At 32.8% G+C, this 18,368-nt stretch overlaps 1 protein-coding gene across 1 annotated transcript in view; it reads right to left on the reverse strand.

Moving 5' to 3' along the window:
• LOC122569783 (breast cancer anti-estrogen resistance protein 1) overlaps positions 1-18,368 on the reverse strand; it is a 160,607-nt gene that overhangs the window by 141,132 nt on the left and 1,107 nt on the right. The gene's annotated exons all lie outside the window — the stretch shown is intronic.

The following is an 18,368-nucleotide window of genomic DNA, read 5'->3' on the forward strand; positions in this document are numbered from 1 at the left end:
CGGTTGGAAAATTAATGGCTAAATCCTGCTGGAAAATACAGCTTCCTGACGTTTACGACTCAACTACGCCAATGTTCGCACGAAGAAGACGAGCTTGTATAGGTATAGATCGTAACGCTGGAAGCACGCAGGAAATTGTCGCAGAGGTTAAGTGTCAATAAATAAAGCGAGCCGTCACGAGGCAATCAGGCTAAACTTTACGTTCTATTCTTCTTGATAGCGTTTGTCTTTCTAGATGCCGAAATCAATTGTGACGATACGTCGAATATTTCCACACGCGAAGCTCTTCTCAATTTCTTCAGTGATAGCGGTAAGAACAAGCGTAAAGCAAATTGTGGAAGATCTTCGGTTGAATTGAAACAAGTGTAGAGTAGATTCAAAAAGAAAAATTATGGAAGAATATGTGAAAGACAATGATTACATAATATCTAACGAAAGATATAAAAGTAGGAAAACGTTACATGAAAAACATGACGTGTTTTTATTGTTACTGCAGGCTACGGATATATTCTGAATTATAAGCATGATCATTCAGATTAATTGATGTATTTTATTTGTTAGAATGTCGCAAGGATTAATCTAATATTTTCACAATTAAAGATAATCGAACACTGAGGCCTTTAAAATTCTCTACTAGAGTGCAATAAAATAAAATTCGGACTTCTTTGAGGAACGAGATTTTTATAGCTAAGGGTCAATGTTCCTGAAGAACGTATCACATGCATCTGTGTAGCATAGTAAAGAACTGTGAATTTCTAAATTAGCAGCTCGTATAAATTTATCTAGAAAATCCTAACTTGACTTAAATATTGCAAAAAAAAAAAAATAAAAAAATAAACCTTAGAAACATAGATTCCGTTCATACATATATCTTAAAAATCTATATAATTAGTGAAGAAAAGACGAAGATTATCTTCAATTATTATCAATATAAAATTGCAAGTATAAGATTATTGGTTAAATTCATTAAAATCCAAGTATACTTGTTTGCTGTACAAATTGCTCATTTAGACAGGCTATTCTTCGTTGTCAGAACAATGAAAGGTAACGCAATCTTTTCTGAACGTGAAGCCAACTGTATCACGATTTCTTTTCGAGCAGAGGCATTCAAATGATCTTGTTACTCAAGATCGATCAATTACGATTACGCTTTGCCGCTTTCAAGCGGCAGGATAATACGATCTGTCCAGGGACAGTATTACTACCTGGTGAAGTATAAAGTTACCAGATCGATCAATCGTTCTTTACAATATCGTTACTCGTGTTACACTTCGTAAGGCAAAATTGTGCTTAGCCATGAGACTCGAAGCAATTTCAGTTATGCGCCGTGAAATTACGGTACTTCTCCATTTATCTAGTACACTACGATCATGGAATTCCATCTGTTATTTACAGTATTGGTATATTGAAAAGGTATACATACTTGGAGAATAATAAATTGTTTAAACAATATATGTTCCAGGTTTTAAAGAAATTCTTTAGCTACGTTACGATAGCCAATTTAAATGAAATTTAATATTAAATCACTTTAAGAGTAATGCGGCTTTCCTCGATGTTGAGTATCTAAAATACTGAAATTAATTATGAGAGGGGTTTTACAAAAGAAGAATGAGAAACTTAGTAGAAAGATAACGAACAATTATAGTAAGCAATGGAAAATACACCTAATATAAGTAATTACATACGTATAAAAGAAAGAAATATATTCCTTTCTTTTTATATATCGTTTTATCTTACGTAGATTAAATCTATTCTTAATCTTCTATCAACGAAAAATTTCCTAATAAATCTTACTAAACGTTGTAGAAGTGAAAAATAATGAAGATTGAAAGGCAGTCAGAAACGTAGAGGAACTTACAAATTAAAATGAGATCCTAAGAAAAAAATTAAACGTGATTTAGTCGTATCACGTGCCGCTCTTATATGTCAATTTCAAGTGGGTGCCCGCAGAATCGCATTGATAATTATCGAGCATCTCGAATTTCCTGCTAACCCCTATAAACCCACTCCATATTAACGAGAAATTAATTTCAGTAGTTATACGTATAGTACTGATCGATACAGATTAAGCATATATCCAATATACTTTCTAAACTCTCTCTTGCGTGTTACACCTACCACTAAAGTATCAATTTCTGCGAGTACCAAGTCTCTGGGTTGTTAAACAAATAAAATATTAAATCGTCGTAAAAGTACACATCGATTTCTATAGTACGTTTTCACGATGAATAAACCGGTTATTTGTCTACACAAGTTTTTTAAGGGACAGGAAGAGAAATAGATGCAGAACTCTTCTCTAAAATAAAACTAACGTAGAAACATAATAAAACTAAATTCAATCGAGATCATCGCTAGCGATACAACATAAAACCTAAACTTAAAACAAATTCTGCAGGTATGATTTTTCTAAAGTATTACGATGTCGTATTTGAGAGGAGAATAAACAGTTCGTTTAATTGTAACTAATATATTTCACACTTTGTACGTCACGCGTCTGTGTCGTTCGACTGTCGAAACGATGACAGTTGATAATAAACAAAATACGTTGATAATAACAATTTTCACGATTAGTAGGATTTCGTATCTATTCTAACATATAGTACAATCCCAGATATAATCACGATAAACGTACGTCAGTACAGTATCAATTAAAATTCCAAAAGATTACGTACAATACATATGCACGCATATTTCTAAACATCTTCCATGATAAGCACTCGAATGCTACATGAGTCACGATATATCGTCAGCGTTTCTAACGCGACATCAGTACGATGCAGGTGGTTAAACATCTCACAAAGTTCCAATCGCTTAAGCGACTGCCAACCTAACTCTGATCATCCCTTGATCCAGCATATACCTGCCATATCTTGCATTTAACACCCACGATGGCGAACAAACTATTGAACTAACAGCAACCGAAAGTTCGCTAGATTGCGCGAAAAGTTTGGATAAACGCGATTCTTGAGACCGCCTTTAAATCGAAGAAACTTCCTTCCGCCGGGAAAGATTCGCGAACGAGGAATTCTATTAAAACTTTTTCATGCATCCGCGGCACGGTTGGCGAAAACAAGTTTCACGCGTATAGGTGTACCTGGACCGGAAGTAATCGGAAAGAGGCACGAGCATCGAGAAGATTCATCACGGAGGACGCCACGAGATTCGGCAATTTCGAGCAATGCATCGATCTCGCGTGCTCGGTTTCGCTTTCGCCACAGTCTTTCTGTTTCGTCGTTCCGTGTGCTACGTGTGTATACTTGAAACGGAGCAGAGCACGTAGGTCTGTGACTACTTGTTGCTAACTAAACGCTCGGCCGAGAGAGCGAAAACAATCGCGCCGCCATAAAGATTTCTCGCGGAGCAATGGCGCAACAAGCCTTCCTATGTCCTAGAGCTCGTATACGCCGCGATACCGACGTTACCTTTGTTCTCTTATCGCCGTGACACGGTAATGCATGCCGGTGATAAATAAAAAGAGCTTAAAGCGGTCTGTACCTCTGCCAAGGGAGCAACGCGATTCTAATTGCAGCCGCAGCTTTCGGTATCCCCCTCGAGAAGAATTAATTGTGGACTTTGGGAAATGACACCTTCTTAGTGGTAACCACTGCTGCCACGGTTTTGCTACGGCGTTTTTATACGCAAGAATTTATTGCAAGAATTATTGTCTTTTCCTCTTTGCTCTCTCCTTGCTTTATCGAATTTTCTTCGTAGCTTGTGTTTTGTAGGGAAGAGAATTTAAGGTAGTTCGAATGTAATTGGAAACACGTTGAGAAGAGTGTGAATTATTCTTGATAGAATCGTAATTATGTAGTTGAGGATGTAAGATGATGTAGAATGAAGTTCCATTCCAAGTCACATGAAATTACTCTCCGTTAGGTTACTACATTTTGTACAGAGAATTTTCAATCCTGCATTCTTGCTTTGGGAAGAATTTGTATGTCTATCGAAGAATGTTTCAGATGAGCAACTCAATGAACTTTTCTACGATACAGAAACGTTGATAAGTATCATAGAATTTTTTCGCATTTCTTGAAAGTGTAGGACAATAAAGAGATTAGACTTCGATACGAGTGACTCAATGTGCTTGCGAAGTATCAAAAGCTATATTTATCTATGAAGGGTTAATGCTCTAAAAAACCAGTGTTCGAGTAATGGAAAACGTTAAAGTTTTTAAAGGTCTGATACTGACAACAATTTGCCTCGTAATTCACATTGAATAATTCCAAATTATCGCTCAAAACAAATACCGTGGTTTTTATCACAGTATTGTTTAAAAAGTAACTATATTTACGTAACATTGTACGAAAAATCTTGTAAAAATATTGAACACCGTAAATAAAAAATATTTGTGTTTAGACAAATTGTTGTTTTCGTTTAAACTGAATACAGCCCCACGCGTTTTTATGCACCAACGCGTAAATATTTGCCGGTTCAGTATGTTTCCCAGAAAGTATGAAACACGATTGGAAATTAAAAAAGAGGGAGAACGAAGGGTGCGTTTGAAAGATGTCTACGGTGGTGGCATATAGGGGTTGCTTGCCTGGAGACCGATCGATTCCGGGCTTCTCCAGCCACCCCAACCTGTGGGGGTCCTTTCTACCCTGGTCAATGTCACGTTAGATTAGAAATCCACCCGCGCTTTTGCTCCAATAGCGAGGTTACGCTATTCCGCAAGAATCTTTCGAAATACATTTCATTCATACACCATCAACTACCTTTTGCCACCAATTTTCTTTTCAATGAAACTAAAAGATTACTTAAAACATAGGAATATATTATTATTAATTTAAATATTGCTTTAAAATTCTTAAAATAAAATTTCACTCCACTAATTTTTAATTCTCCGACCCTTAAAAGTAAGAAATTTATTTAAATCTTATTTTATTATTTTTTTTATTAATATTATTTCTAATGTTCGAAAAAATACGTAATGGCAATACAAATTTACTGTAATTTTATTAATATATAATAATATTAAATTTACTATAACATCGTTATTAAAGAATTTCAAATATGAAAAATGATAATAATAACAATAATGCTACAATTTTTTATGCATTGGGTTTTAACAAATACCACTTACACGAAAGTTACAACAAATAATAAAATAGACACCAGGTGTCAATGAAAAAGAACTGTTCTGGAGATAAACAAAGTTGTACGAAGTTTTCTCGATCTTGGAATTGAGGAAGAAATAAATAAGAAAGCATTTAAAGTTTGCGACATAAGCGAAATTTACACAAATCCTATCTACGTTTCGAGAAAACTATTACCGATCTAATTTTTGCAAACTTAGGACCAATAATTCTGCTGAGAAAACATAGAAGCTGCCTTAAATTGAATCGCAACGAATTCAAATTACCTCGATCAATTCTTTCGAGAACTAGGACGGACGTTCAATCGATTCAAGACTTTCCAACTGTAAATTGATGATTTATGCGATTTGTATCAAGGTCCATAATCATACCAATTGACCGTATAATTTCGTGAACATGTGCTATGGAAATGTTCTCGAATCAAATTATACTACTACACGATTCATGCAATTCGACAAATACCAAAGCTTATGTTACGGCTTATATTAAGCTTATATTACAAATGTTCCTTAGGTATTAAAGTTTTCCTTTAGAATTTTTAAATTATAAACGTATTTCCAATTGACATTTTTTATCTTAATATATCTACTTTAATCGTATCAAGAAAATTTCATCAGTCTTTCGTGATTACACGAATGACACAACACGAATGAGTTTCTAATATAATTCTTCCGTCTTAATAACATTTGAATACTATGCATATCAGAAAAGAAACTCTATAATAGTGCAATTCATTTCCTGTTAAAACCTCGAACAAAGTAGACTATGAGAAACTCGGACGTGTTTCTAAATAAAATTATCATAAATTTTAGATTCTAAACGTCATCATGCGTAATGCAATTGTTAGTATTCGTTTCCCACAAAAAGCTGAAAGTATATACCTATAACATAAAAAATATAAAAAATAAAGAAATTCTTAAGAACAAAGGAACAATTATTTCCTAAATCGTTCATCCTCAATTCGCTAAATCACACCACCAAAGGACTGGTAACTCGACTGTGGATTTTTATGAGAAATTCGATGGTGAAAAAATGCATGATAACACGTAATATAAAGAAGCGTACAAAATATCGAAAGTATAACACTCGTTACGACATTTAGCAGGCAAAACAATTCTCCGCTTAGATTTCATTTTTTAACTGATATTCACAAAAATACGAATCTATATAAAACGTCCGCAATCTCGTAGATCTAGTGGAACATCCTCCTATCAGGATCGAAAGCCACACCAAGCACCGGAAACCACGTTTTCGCGTCATATGTTTCCATGTGACCGGTAGTGTGTCCATAAAACGAGGTAAGGGCAGTTCGTTCTCCTTCCATTTCGCAATGGCCATTCTCTGGACGAGTAGCCAACGGATAATCAGGAGTGCGGCTAACGGTGAATTAAAACACATTAAGACAACGCGATTAAGACACTCAGCGGGGGCTGAAGAGGAAGCGAGGGTGCGTTTAAAGCTGAAAACCATCACACGCCACGACCACCCCTAATTACGCTATCGTTGGCGAAATCTCATTAGGAAGTGGACCTTGCCTTTTAGAAGTTAGATCGGTCGGTCGTATTCGCAAGGTTAGATCGTCTCACTGTAACGCGATACTCTCTCTTAATGAGAACGTAATGGAATTCTTTCGATGAAACGACTGGATAATGATAACCATTTAAGTTTAAAGAAAAAAAGATTTACCTGGTAACGATAAAATATTCCGTACCGGGTATGATAAAAGCGATAGTGCGACGTTAAGATAAAGTAGATGGTAGAAGACGTTAAGGAAGAAGCATTTACGAGTTGAACGGTATATAGGTCACTAAAAAGTGGTTGTTGAAAGAGTAAAGGTACTGTAGCACCGGTACATAGTCGTTGAGCAAAGTAAAAATGTCATATAAACGCGTGGAAAGGGAACACTCGACGAAAAGAAATACTTCTTACGTGAAACGTAATTTTCCGTCCCTGTCGTGTATGCAAATTACTTCTCTGGCAGATTTTGCGCTTTGGAGCTATGAGTAACTAAGTCTGCAATATATTTTACGGTCGTGGGGATTATATAATTTTCTGACATAAGGTTCTGACATAAGCAATTCTTTCTGTAGAAAGTTTTGTGTAAAAAGTAGTTATTTTTGAAGCTACGTTAAATAGAATAGCACATTCGATACAAATAAACAATGAAACATAAATTGTCAGAAATTTGGCTGAAGAAATGATATCTTTGGAACTATGTAACTTTTAATACTTTCTTTAGAAAAGCGTTTCAATCGAACGATATTGGAATTGAGGACAATTATTACGATGCTACATTAGTGTAAATATAAAACACGAGGAATCGTGCAATAAATAATACAATAATTAATTAATGAATTAATGCTTTCAGCGTCTCGAAATGAATATGTTAGCCTTAAATCTACGTAAATCAATTTAAACTTGTAAAAACGAGGATATTGCAGAAAAAAGTTAGTAAAGTAACATATCAAAGAAACATATTTTTATAAAGCCTGATTTCCCCTCAACTTAATAATTTAACGAAACGTCAGATTTTAACATTGTATCGATCAGCCAAGTTCTTCTCTGGAAATAATTATCGTTCGTTGAAGTACTTTAAAATGTATGGGAAGATCTTCCTAGATTATAATCAACTCTTCAATGTCAACCTGGATTACTATTAATCATTCGATCAACTATTACTAGTTAGACGTTCTAATTCTAAGGCGAATATATTATGCTGACATAATGATAGAGTGACCCACCGTATATTTAATTCATTCCCTATTACTTTCACCTACCATAAAAATCCATCATTATTACGCAATTAAAAAAATTTTCTAATAAAGATCTTAATTAAAAATTGAAAATTACTACATTCTATCATTCGTCTTTCAATTTTACATTGAAAAACCCTTTTAAGTTAATTAGATAATCCTAGCAATAATTAACAGACTTTTAATCTACCAATAATCTATCTTCGTTTAATGTAGAGGATCTATGTATATACATTATCTGATAAGAAATGAAACCTTCCATTTCCAGCACTTCGTTAGGACCGATTTCTTCATTGTGATGATCAAAAGGCTGTAGTTAATTAGCACGTAACTTATAATTAATCAAATGCATACAATTGGAATTCCTTAATTATTATAGCTAATTCAACGAACCCATTGTACAGAAACAATTTACGAACAAAGGTATCGAGTAAAAGGTAAACGTGAGCGATAACTGACTCCATGGATTATTTCTTATATTTTCCCGCAAGAACGTCGTTTATAATTTTTTCCCACAACGAGACGGGGGAAAAAGTCGATGAGGAATCCGTGAAGCGCGTGAGGATTTCCAATTTTTTCGGATTACACCGTAAAAGAGCCCGAGTATCGGCTTCTTCACAAAATTACTCGGACAAGCGGGACGAATGAACGAAATATTAATACTGACCCGAAAGTGGGTCGAGCACCGGTGCTTATTCACGAACATACACGTCGAATCTATCAAAATTAATTGGAGAAATTTTACGATTCGTAAAACCGTATTTTCGTTCATACAGGTTGAGAAACATAATCGACCAATAACATTTACTCTATTAAAACTTATAAAAAATATACAATTAATCCCTGCGTGTACTTATACGAGTTTTATATATCGTGAATTAATCTTAATGAGAATTTTTTTCAATTTATTTTATCATAAAAGAAGAAATTTTCAAAATTGTATAATTTCTTTGTGTATTTATTCAACCTTCATTTTTATTATAGTATACTCTCTTGTTACAATAATTCTATCGTAGAAATTATATATTGGAAATATCAAGTTTTTGTGAAAGATATTGAGACCGGGAAGAGGTTAATGTACTTAGATTTGTAAAAGTGCGTGTTTCGAGTCAGATTTTTGACCCAGCTCTTTCTTAGACACTTTTTTATGTTTCTCCCGTCTATTTCATAAGTCGATGATAAATCCATAGTAGTTATTATTTATCTTATCTGAAGAAAAATGCGTTTATGGCGTCAATAGTATAGATTACGAAAAGGATTTGAGACAGACATTTGACCGTGAGCTGAATATTAATATCAACACTTTGACCATTCAAGTTTGATCAGATAAGAGCACGTTCTATTTAGTTTCATATTAAAACATGTTCTTACAGTTTTTAGAAATATATTGAATCTTTTATAATAATAAATACGTAACAGTATCTTATAAAAAATAACAGTGAATTGACTTACACAATCATGATTCACAACTCACTGTACATGTAATACATACAGCTTCACTTTAGTTTCTACAATATTTGTTTAAAATTTAAATCTTAATCAAATATACGCTCCAAGAAGTCTAATAAAATATTATATGCTCCAAAATACTATTTGGTTGGCAACTAAGTGATTGCCGGTTTTGTCAATACCACCTAATGACAAAATCCGTAATCACTTAGTTGCCAACCCAGTACATACTCTATTTGATACCATTCGACATTATTACAAACTTAAGGTGGCTATTTATACCGTATACTAATTTTCTTACTAAATATAAGTTTGTAACAAATATCTTGTAACTTTTACTATATTTTCCGATTGATTTGAAATTTTGTCAATATACGTAATCATAGCAATTTCGCGTCTCATTACAGTGTTACCGAAATTTCAAACTGTCTCATATCATATTTTATATAATTTTGTACAATATGCCCACAATATACGTATGAAAGTCTCTTATAGTAAATTTACGAGTACTTTCGTGAGCCACTATACGTTTGAGTAGCGTTTCACAACACAAATCGAATGAAGTATCTCGAATTCCATAATTCCTCTCCTCTGGTTGATACGCCAACAATTAGAGGCATTTCTGTTAGGACAAACGCGCAGGAACGAGGAATTTAAATCACAGTATACATATATTCAGCTGTCGAGCAGCGGCTAGTAATACGTTTTCGTCGTCAAAGAACGCAAAAGCCGGCACACAAAGCTCGATGCCACAAAAGTCACAGTGTTCGTGACGAGGAGGTCGAGAGCGGCGTCGTTAACACATAACGTGATCGTTAACACAAAGCAAGCGCTCGAAGAATAGTAAATCTACATCATTAAAGTGCTCTGTTCTTTTCCATCGTAGAAATAATCGTTCATTTCTTTTACGTAGAACTGCTCTTCGAGATGATTCGTTATTAAATTTTGTATTTCTATAATTCTTCGTAACGTGGAACGTGAATTTGCTCGTTTCGATAAAGTCGCAACTGAGACAGCTATCGATCAAGCATGTAGTATTTTAGAGAACATTATATTTCACTGAGATTTACATTTTAAACGAATACCGTGAGAGAATCTAAACTTAATCTAAATTTAAGTAGCTATATGTTGATATGTGAATCATGCTTGTGATACATCTGAGGGACGTTTTTATACTTGGAGCAAATCGAAGTATACGAGAAAAACGAAATACTAGAACAACATTTTCTCCTTTTTATTTTTTGAAAAGTCTGCGCCCGTTGAAAGTGACAAGCGCAGCTCCTTTTGTGTCAATATCGTGGAATTGAAAAGTTTGTTTGTTCAATTGCAACGAAAGAATAAAATTTTTCAATATCGAAATAATACCCGCGAAAAATATTTTCACGGCCGATTATATTTTATTTGAAACGAATACACGTTTAAATCTTACGTAAACTTTACGCTATTCTATTTGTTACGTTGTCTAAAATTAAAACGAATTCGTAAGATCCAATATCGATTTCTATTTAAGATAAAAATGAAAGTTACTAATAGCTAAAACCAAAGTTTGTGTTTAATATTCAAAAAGATTGATTAAACGATTAATTAAAAACCCTTACACTAAATATCTATATTATTGGTAAAGATTTATTATAAATTATTATTATCTAGTGTTCGAAACAAAGCTGCACTTCATCTTTCATAGCGCTGTTATTGTTAATATCAAACTAATTTCACTTAGTTTAAAACTTTTATCGAATATATATGCGTATATATTCCATTATCGATCGATTGTATTCGAGCTTCCTTAAAATTACCAAACTGACCCCATTCTCCTTTTAATGCGATCTCATGGCCCTTTAACGCGCCTCAGACATGCGACATTAATGTCTTAACGTTGCGAATACTTTCCTTCATTTATCATACTATCGACGTTCCATCTTAATCTTCCCTTTTTACACCGCGATCACGTCATTTCCACTCTTGCGAAATCTGCTGTGATCGTTTTGCCTGATATTTGCATGAAACAAGCGTGATAAACAATAATGGCAACCAAACTATAATTCGATAATATGCACAGGTTTTATTTACCACGTTATTTATCATCACATTTATTTATCACATTATTGCCTAGTACTAAACTTTCCCACATATAAATCATATTTTTCTAAGAAATAGAATCATAAGAAATAACTTCTGAAATTTACAGTAGAGACAATCTTCAAATAATCTTATTATAAATAAATTAATTAATCCTTAAAAATGGTCTTAAGCCTTAAACTTCTGGCACGAACGCGACTGACTTTACGTGTTATAATGTACATATTTCTTCACCTATACAATTGAATATAAAGATTTCTTTTTTATTTGTAATTCTTTTAATTTTCTTTACGTGTTATTGCGGTTCGAACGTATCGTTCCCGTTTTACATAATATTAGGTTGTCCGAAAGGTTTCTTTCGTTTTATAAAGAAATGATAGATGCACAGCATTTTCCCTTTTATATTATTTTATCGAATTGTATATGGCCCACTTCTGTTACTTCAAAATGGATCATACATAATTCAATAAAATAATATAAAACAAAACATGTTGTGCACCTACTAATTCCGTATGAAAAGAAAAAATCTTTTGGGACAACCTAATAGTTTACAGTTAACGATATAAGAATATGTTCTTTCTATCGGAGAGTAACAGAGGCTTCATGTTTGTATTAGTGTTTAAAAATAGCATATCTAACGGAAATCTATAGTTATCTTTTCATTCCATAAAATCAATCATTGTTTATTTAATTATCTAATTATTGTTTATGGTTAGATCTATCATCGCATTAGACTCATAACAAAAGATACTATCCAAGCATCTCATATGAGGTAACGTTTTCATTACCATTTTGTTTAACTGTTTCCGTATAATAATAACCTTCTGTTCATATCGGTATCCACCCACACAAAACCAACAATTAGCAATAAGATAGCCATACATGCACGTACAATACATATGCATAATCATATCGGACGCTGTAAGTAGTTGTGTAAGCACGCTTAATCGATACGCAAATAAACATATGAATGATTAAGAAATTTCTGCGAATCACTTCAACGTATTTATTATGCTCTGGATCATTGAGCAACCAACCGTATACATTATACATTTCCGTAAATGGCAACGAATGTGTGCCAATGTATCTTTCCTACGTACGCTTTCGCCGTTATCTTAAATAGCAATTAATATCAAGGCCGCAAATAGAACAGCAATAGTTTGTTGCTGAGTTAAGAGCCAGTTCCTTTCAGACTCCAGACGTTGGTCTAAAACTGGAGGGTGATTCAGTGAAAAGATCTCTTTCTCATTGTTCTCTGCGGTTGATGGAAAGTAAGAAGAAGATTTAAAACAGTTATTTAAATATCAAGGATGAGAGTAGAGAGTTTTGTACTCGATGTAATAATAGTTTTACTGAATGGAATTTCGAAGTTCAAGGTTCGCTCTGACAATGAAGACATCTCGATAAATAATTCCTCGACTACTCGGCGCGGTTTGCATTAATAACGACGTTGAACTTATCGTCCTTCGAAGCCATCACCGGTTAATACAAAATTCAGAATGGTTATTTAAATATTAACTCTTTCGATGGAACTTTTTCGTAAGTACAAAATACTACCTAGACAAAGTCCTTTCAATAATGTATTTTTGATATTTTCGAGATACAATCAAGAAGATGCGAAAACAAAAGTTAATAAAGTAATTTAGTAAAAATATTCTTATATTTACGCGACCAGTTCTCCGAAAAGAGTAGAAAGGTCTCCTAACAAGTTTCGTGAGAAAGTTTCAATGGCACCGCTGGTGCTCGCGAGTTTGTCGTCGTTTCCAGTGCCAAAGGTTCAGATAAAAGTATTTTATTGGATTTAGTTTTATTATACGGAATTTCAAGAATTAAAATTTTGCTGATCAATAACAAAGTTTTAATGGATTTTTAACAACAGAACTATCAAACTTGTCAATATGATTTCCTGATTTATTGTATTTTTATAATCATGAGAGGTACATATACAGGTCCTTTCGGCAAATTTAATTTTAGTTCTTATCAATATGGAAACATGATTATAATATAGCTGTTTCTCTTCGTCATAGCATTTTAATTATAATTATTTAAACATACTATATATAAATAAACATTTTTCAAGTTCGTAATTTTATTTAGCTATCTCGAGAATTTTCTGAAGAATTTCTCAACAGAAAATTAGCCTAACAAAGTACAAGGTAAAAAATTCACATTTATATTCACAAATGCAAATAAAATCGTACTATGAAATTTGTAATTTCGTAATTGGAATTGCTGAAGCATGTCAAACTGCTAATAATTGAAAGTTACAGAATCGATAGTGTAGATCGATATATACCGTGATTACAACACTAATTCGAAGCATTACTCTGCGCGAATATCTGTTATGAAAATCACGATCGTGTTCTACAGGGACTGCAGTGTCATTCAAATATCCTTCTTATGCGTGTTCATCAGAAACAGGTCATCTTTTAATATTTTTCTAGCAGATAAAGACTACGAGGCCGACGCGTTTAGAGGATTTCAATGGGTGAGTATGACACGGCAAAAATTATGTTTCATTTTTTCGAAGCTGCTAAGTCATTAGCATTTTTACGACCGAATGATAAACAGTTTAAAACACTTTTATGGCTCTTTAGTGTATCCGAAGTGCCCTTCAGTTTCTTCGAAGTTAAAAAATAAAAAGTTATTAATAACTATCTTTTAAATTCAAGATAAGGATAAAATAGAAGTAGATAAAATTTATCCCTAGAATGAAAGAACGAGTAAAGAATATATGGAATTCATCTGTATCTAACTTTTGTTGATGTATTCTGTATTCGTTTGCACTATTTAAGCTTATTTTTAATAAAATTAGATAGAATTTATTCATAGAATAAATTCGCATTCGTTACAGTAATTAAAAATATAGTTATATAAATATAATCTTTTTAATTAAAGTCAGCTTATTAGCATACTAATTACTTCAACAAAAATATTTTAAACGCTACAAAATGGAACTCCTCTGTCTCAAACAAAATTTTCTATATAGAAAACGTCAGCAACAAGTACTAAACAAGTTACATAATTAAAACACCTGTTTAACTCCTCAGAGACGTAACTAGAAAAGAAAAATCTCGCTTTCATGGTACAAATGTGAAATACTAATGTGACTATAAGAGATCAAATTTATAAAATCGTATTATCGATTTTATTTCGAAAAGTACGAATTCTGTTCGTAGCCATGCAGAGCGAGCAACGCGGTGTCGACTTTCGAAACAATCGATAAGAGTCTGCCTTAAGAATTCTCTGGCCACGTACGTCACGCACCTTTCCACGAACGATAAACCTGAAACGAGCGTGCCGTTCAAGTTCGACGAAATCCGCGACAGTGAAACCTGTCGAGGAGAGAGACAGTAGTGGGCGTGTTTCCAGTCATCCAAAGTACCCGGAAAATAGGATGACATCGGCAAACGGAACCACTTCCGCTCCGCTACAGAAATCCGGCGAGATTAAAATCAATGAGTCACATAGAGACAAAAAAATTGAAAATTTTTGTCACAGGATTCATACTTCCAACGCGTGGGAATCTTAGTCATAATATTTACATTCTAAGTTGATAAAAATCTTTGACTGAATGATATTGTATATTTATCAGAGATTTCAATCAGCGAGTTGATAATATAGCAGTCGAAAATTGCAATCAGAATGTATGTATTTTTATTCTAAATTGTCGGATATTTTTGTTAAATAATTGATATTCTAGATTCGTTACAATTATTTTTCCCTATACTTTATATTTATTATACATTAGGTTTCTTTCGTTTCATAAGGTGATAATAACAGATGAACAACAATTTCTGTTTTATATTATTTTATTGAATTAGGCGTGATTCATTTCGTTCTATTTTTATTATTATATCCGTACATAATTCAATAAACTGATATAAAACAAAAGAATATTGTAAAACGAAAGAAACATTTCGGACAACCTAATATATTCTGATGTTCCAGATAATCAGAAATTTTGACGAATTACTTTGTCCTGTATTCTTCTACGCTACGTGAAACTGAATGATATTAGTCAAAAAGTCGATATTTCAGGCCGATAAAGATTTTAATTAACGAGGCAATGAAGGATTTCACGAAGCCTAAAATCTAAACGAGCGGATATTCTAGATTAATCAATATTTCAAATTAGTCGACGAATTTAGTATATTATTTCTTTCTATATCCTTTCATCTTTCCAGGAAATTAATTTTAGTCGAAAGATTGGAACCAATATATAAAATGCATCAATGATTCCAAACAAAATTTGTTTGTTCTGCGTTCGTCTATCTTACGAAAAGAAAATCGGAAAATGTAATATTTTATAATTGGTTATCCACTTTGATCAGAGAATCACAAAACTCTTTTTATTATTTCGAGGTATTTAGAACCGCGAATAAATTGGATCCATGTGGGCAATCGATGCCAATAAAGCCAATGATCGCGGTTTGCAGTGATTACGCTTTTCTAATTGGAGCGGAATCGCGCGAAGAGGAGCGTTTGCTATCAATGCGATGATGCTGTTGATGGAATTTATGGTAACGTGGTTGCGGCTAGACCGAAATACACCTGAATTATTTTCCATTAATTGAGAATATTCTATTATTTTGATAAGAGAAACAAATAAATGTAGGTAATATTAATTATCTAGCACAGTAGAATCTTTGAAATTGTAACATTTTTTACGAATGATTAATATATAATCGAAAAATGTAAATGGTCGTCTTCGAACACAATACTTATGTATGTTTCCATTATGTATTATAGACATAGCCATTATGTGTTTTATCTTGTGTTTAATGAAAAAGAGAAACACACGTACGTAGCTTATATTGATCTTAATGTTAATTGTACTGGTAACATCGATAATTGTTACAATTGTCATGTTCACTTATACGGTTGTTATTCTAATAGATTGAAGCTCAATTGTTTGAAATAACAAACATAATATCTAATAAGCAAGTAACAGAATAGTGGATCAAAATATTATAAAAAAAATATGAAATAAAATTAATAGTACAATATTAACTCTCCCTCCATAGGCAAATCGTGGATCGTTTATGTTTAAGTCTATTCTTCTTATTTTTCTAAACTTAAAAAAGAACTGACGAAATTCGAAAAGTGCACGTCAATGTCTTTACTACATCGTATACAGATATGTATAACAGTACATTATCGGCATAACTAATCACCTGACATTTTATAAAATATAGATAAAAATTCGGAAAAAAGATAAGTGTGTAGTACCGCAGTTTGCCAAAGAAGAGTTAATATTACTAATATGTGGGAAAAAAGATCACCGACAAAATTGAAATTACTAAACATAATCAAAACTTTTCATATAATAATAAAATTCGCCACGCTTGTCATGGTCATCGCGAAATGATAAAAAATAAATGATTTCTGCGAAAAAAAGACTATTTAATCAAATAAACATCTGTTACCTAGAATGACGCCTTAAATAATTTTGTTGGCTGCAAGGTGAAATAACTTCTTTTTTTCCCTTCCTTTAATATTTTTTAACCGAGAGTTTCTTTGCTGTGTATAAGTAATAAAAAGCGATACACAGGCAAAGCTATTGTATGCTCAATGTCATTCTCTATCTTTCTATCTTTTTCCTATGATTACAAAATATTACATGTACCTATTTGCCTGAAAACGCTCGTTTGCTTTTATAACCATTGTGAGCAAATACTACTAAAAACCATAATACATACTCGCTTTTTTAAGCTATCCAATTTGCACTATCATTCCAATCGTTTATTTAAGTCATATTCTCCGCCATATGAATTTGCTATCATGATTTCTACATATATATTTTTACTACTATTTAAAAACATACTGCTTAGTTAAATATTATTTAAAATCATGGAATTATTAAATATTCATTTTTATTCTAAAAGAAGACCAGACAGCTCTAATTTTTAATGGAATAAGAGCAGAGTTAAGTTATATATTAAATACGGAATGTCAGTAGAGTCTATATGCATAACCTCAAATATGTATAATATATCAAATTTTCTGACGTTATAAATTAGATAATAATTTTTATTTAGAAAAAAAGATCAGGAGAGATCTAATTTTCATTAAACTAGAAATTAAGATCGATATAGAATATAGATCGTCGATAAAATCTAACCTCAACTGTATATAAGATATAAAACTTGTATGTAAATATCAAAGAGTATGAAACCTGAAATATAATTTTCTAGGCACAACTATTACTACATACTACATACTACATACGTAGCTTCCTACGAAAATGAAGAAACGTTATATGTACCTGCTAGCAGCTTTCAAGGTCAATAACCATTTTAATTAAATATCACATGCCGCTTAACTTAACCTTAGCTTAAATTGCAACCAGTTGCAAGAAACGGAATTCTAAGTACATTCTATGAAATAAATACGATGGCTCGCGAGGCAAGGAACTTGAAACCCGTTTACGATACGCCAGTTACGTATAAGCGACACACAGCGGGTTCGCACGTTTAAAATAATCCAATGGAATTCGATTAATCGGTTCCCGAGACATTATCGATGAACTAACCTGTCGTCCGGCACTAATTACCACTGACGTTTATTACATTGGGAAGGACCATAGACGTGAACGTGTAATATTGACACAACGTGATGTGCGATATAAGGAACTTTTTGTTCTTGAACCGGCAACTATGAACCGCAAATATTTGTCTTTTCCACGCCATCTTGACAGGAATGGCGCGTTGCCCCAACCTGTGATATAGTACTGTTATAAGCACCAATAATACCGATCATTTCAAACATTTTCCATTCGATTAATCGATATTGTCAAGGGAATTGGAATACTTTGAATAATTTGTACTGCAAATATGAATGTTAGGCTGAACGCTACTAATATCGATAATTTTCATTTGATTAATCGATATGTAAACTGATATACGTATTTCGAATAATCGATATTACAAAAAAGATTCGCATACTTAAAATAATTGCAAAATACTGTACTGTAATCGTATAATTTTAT

The sequence above is a fragment of the Bombus pyrosoma genome, linkage group LG7 (genome assembly GCF_014825855.1).
Source record: "Bombus pyrosoma isolate SC7728 linkage group LG7, ASM1482585v1, whole genome shotgun sequence".
Lineage (NCBI taxonomy): Eukaryota > Metazoa > Arthropoda > Insecta > Hymenoptera > Apidae > Bombus > Bombus pyrosoma.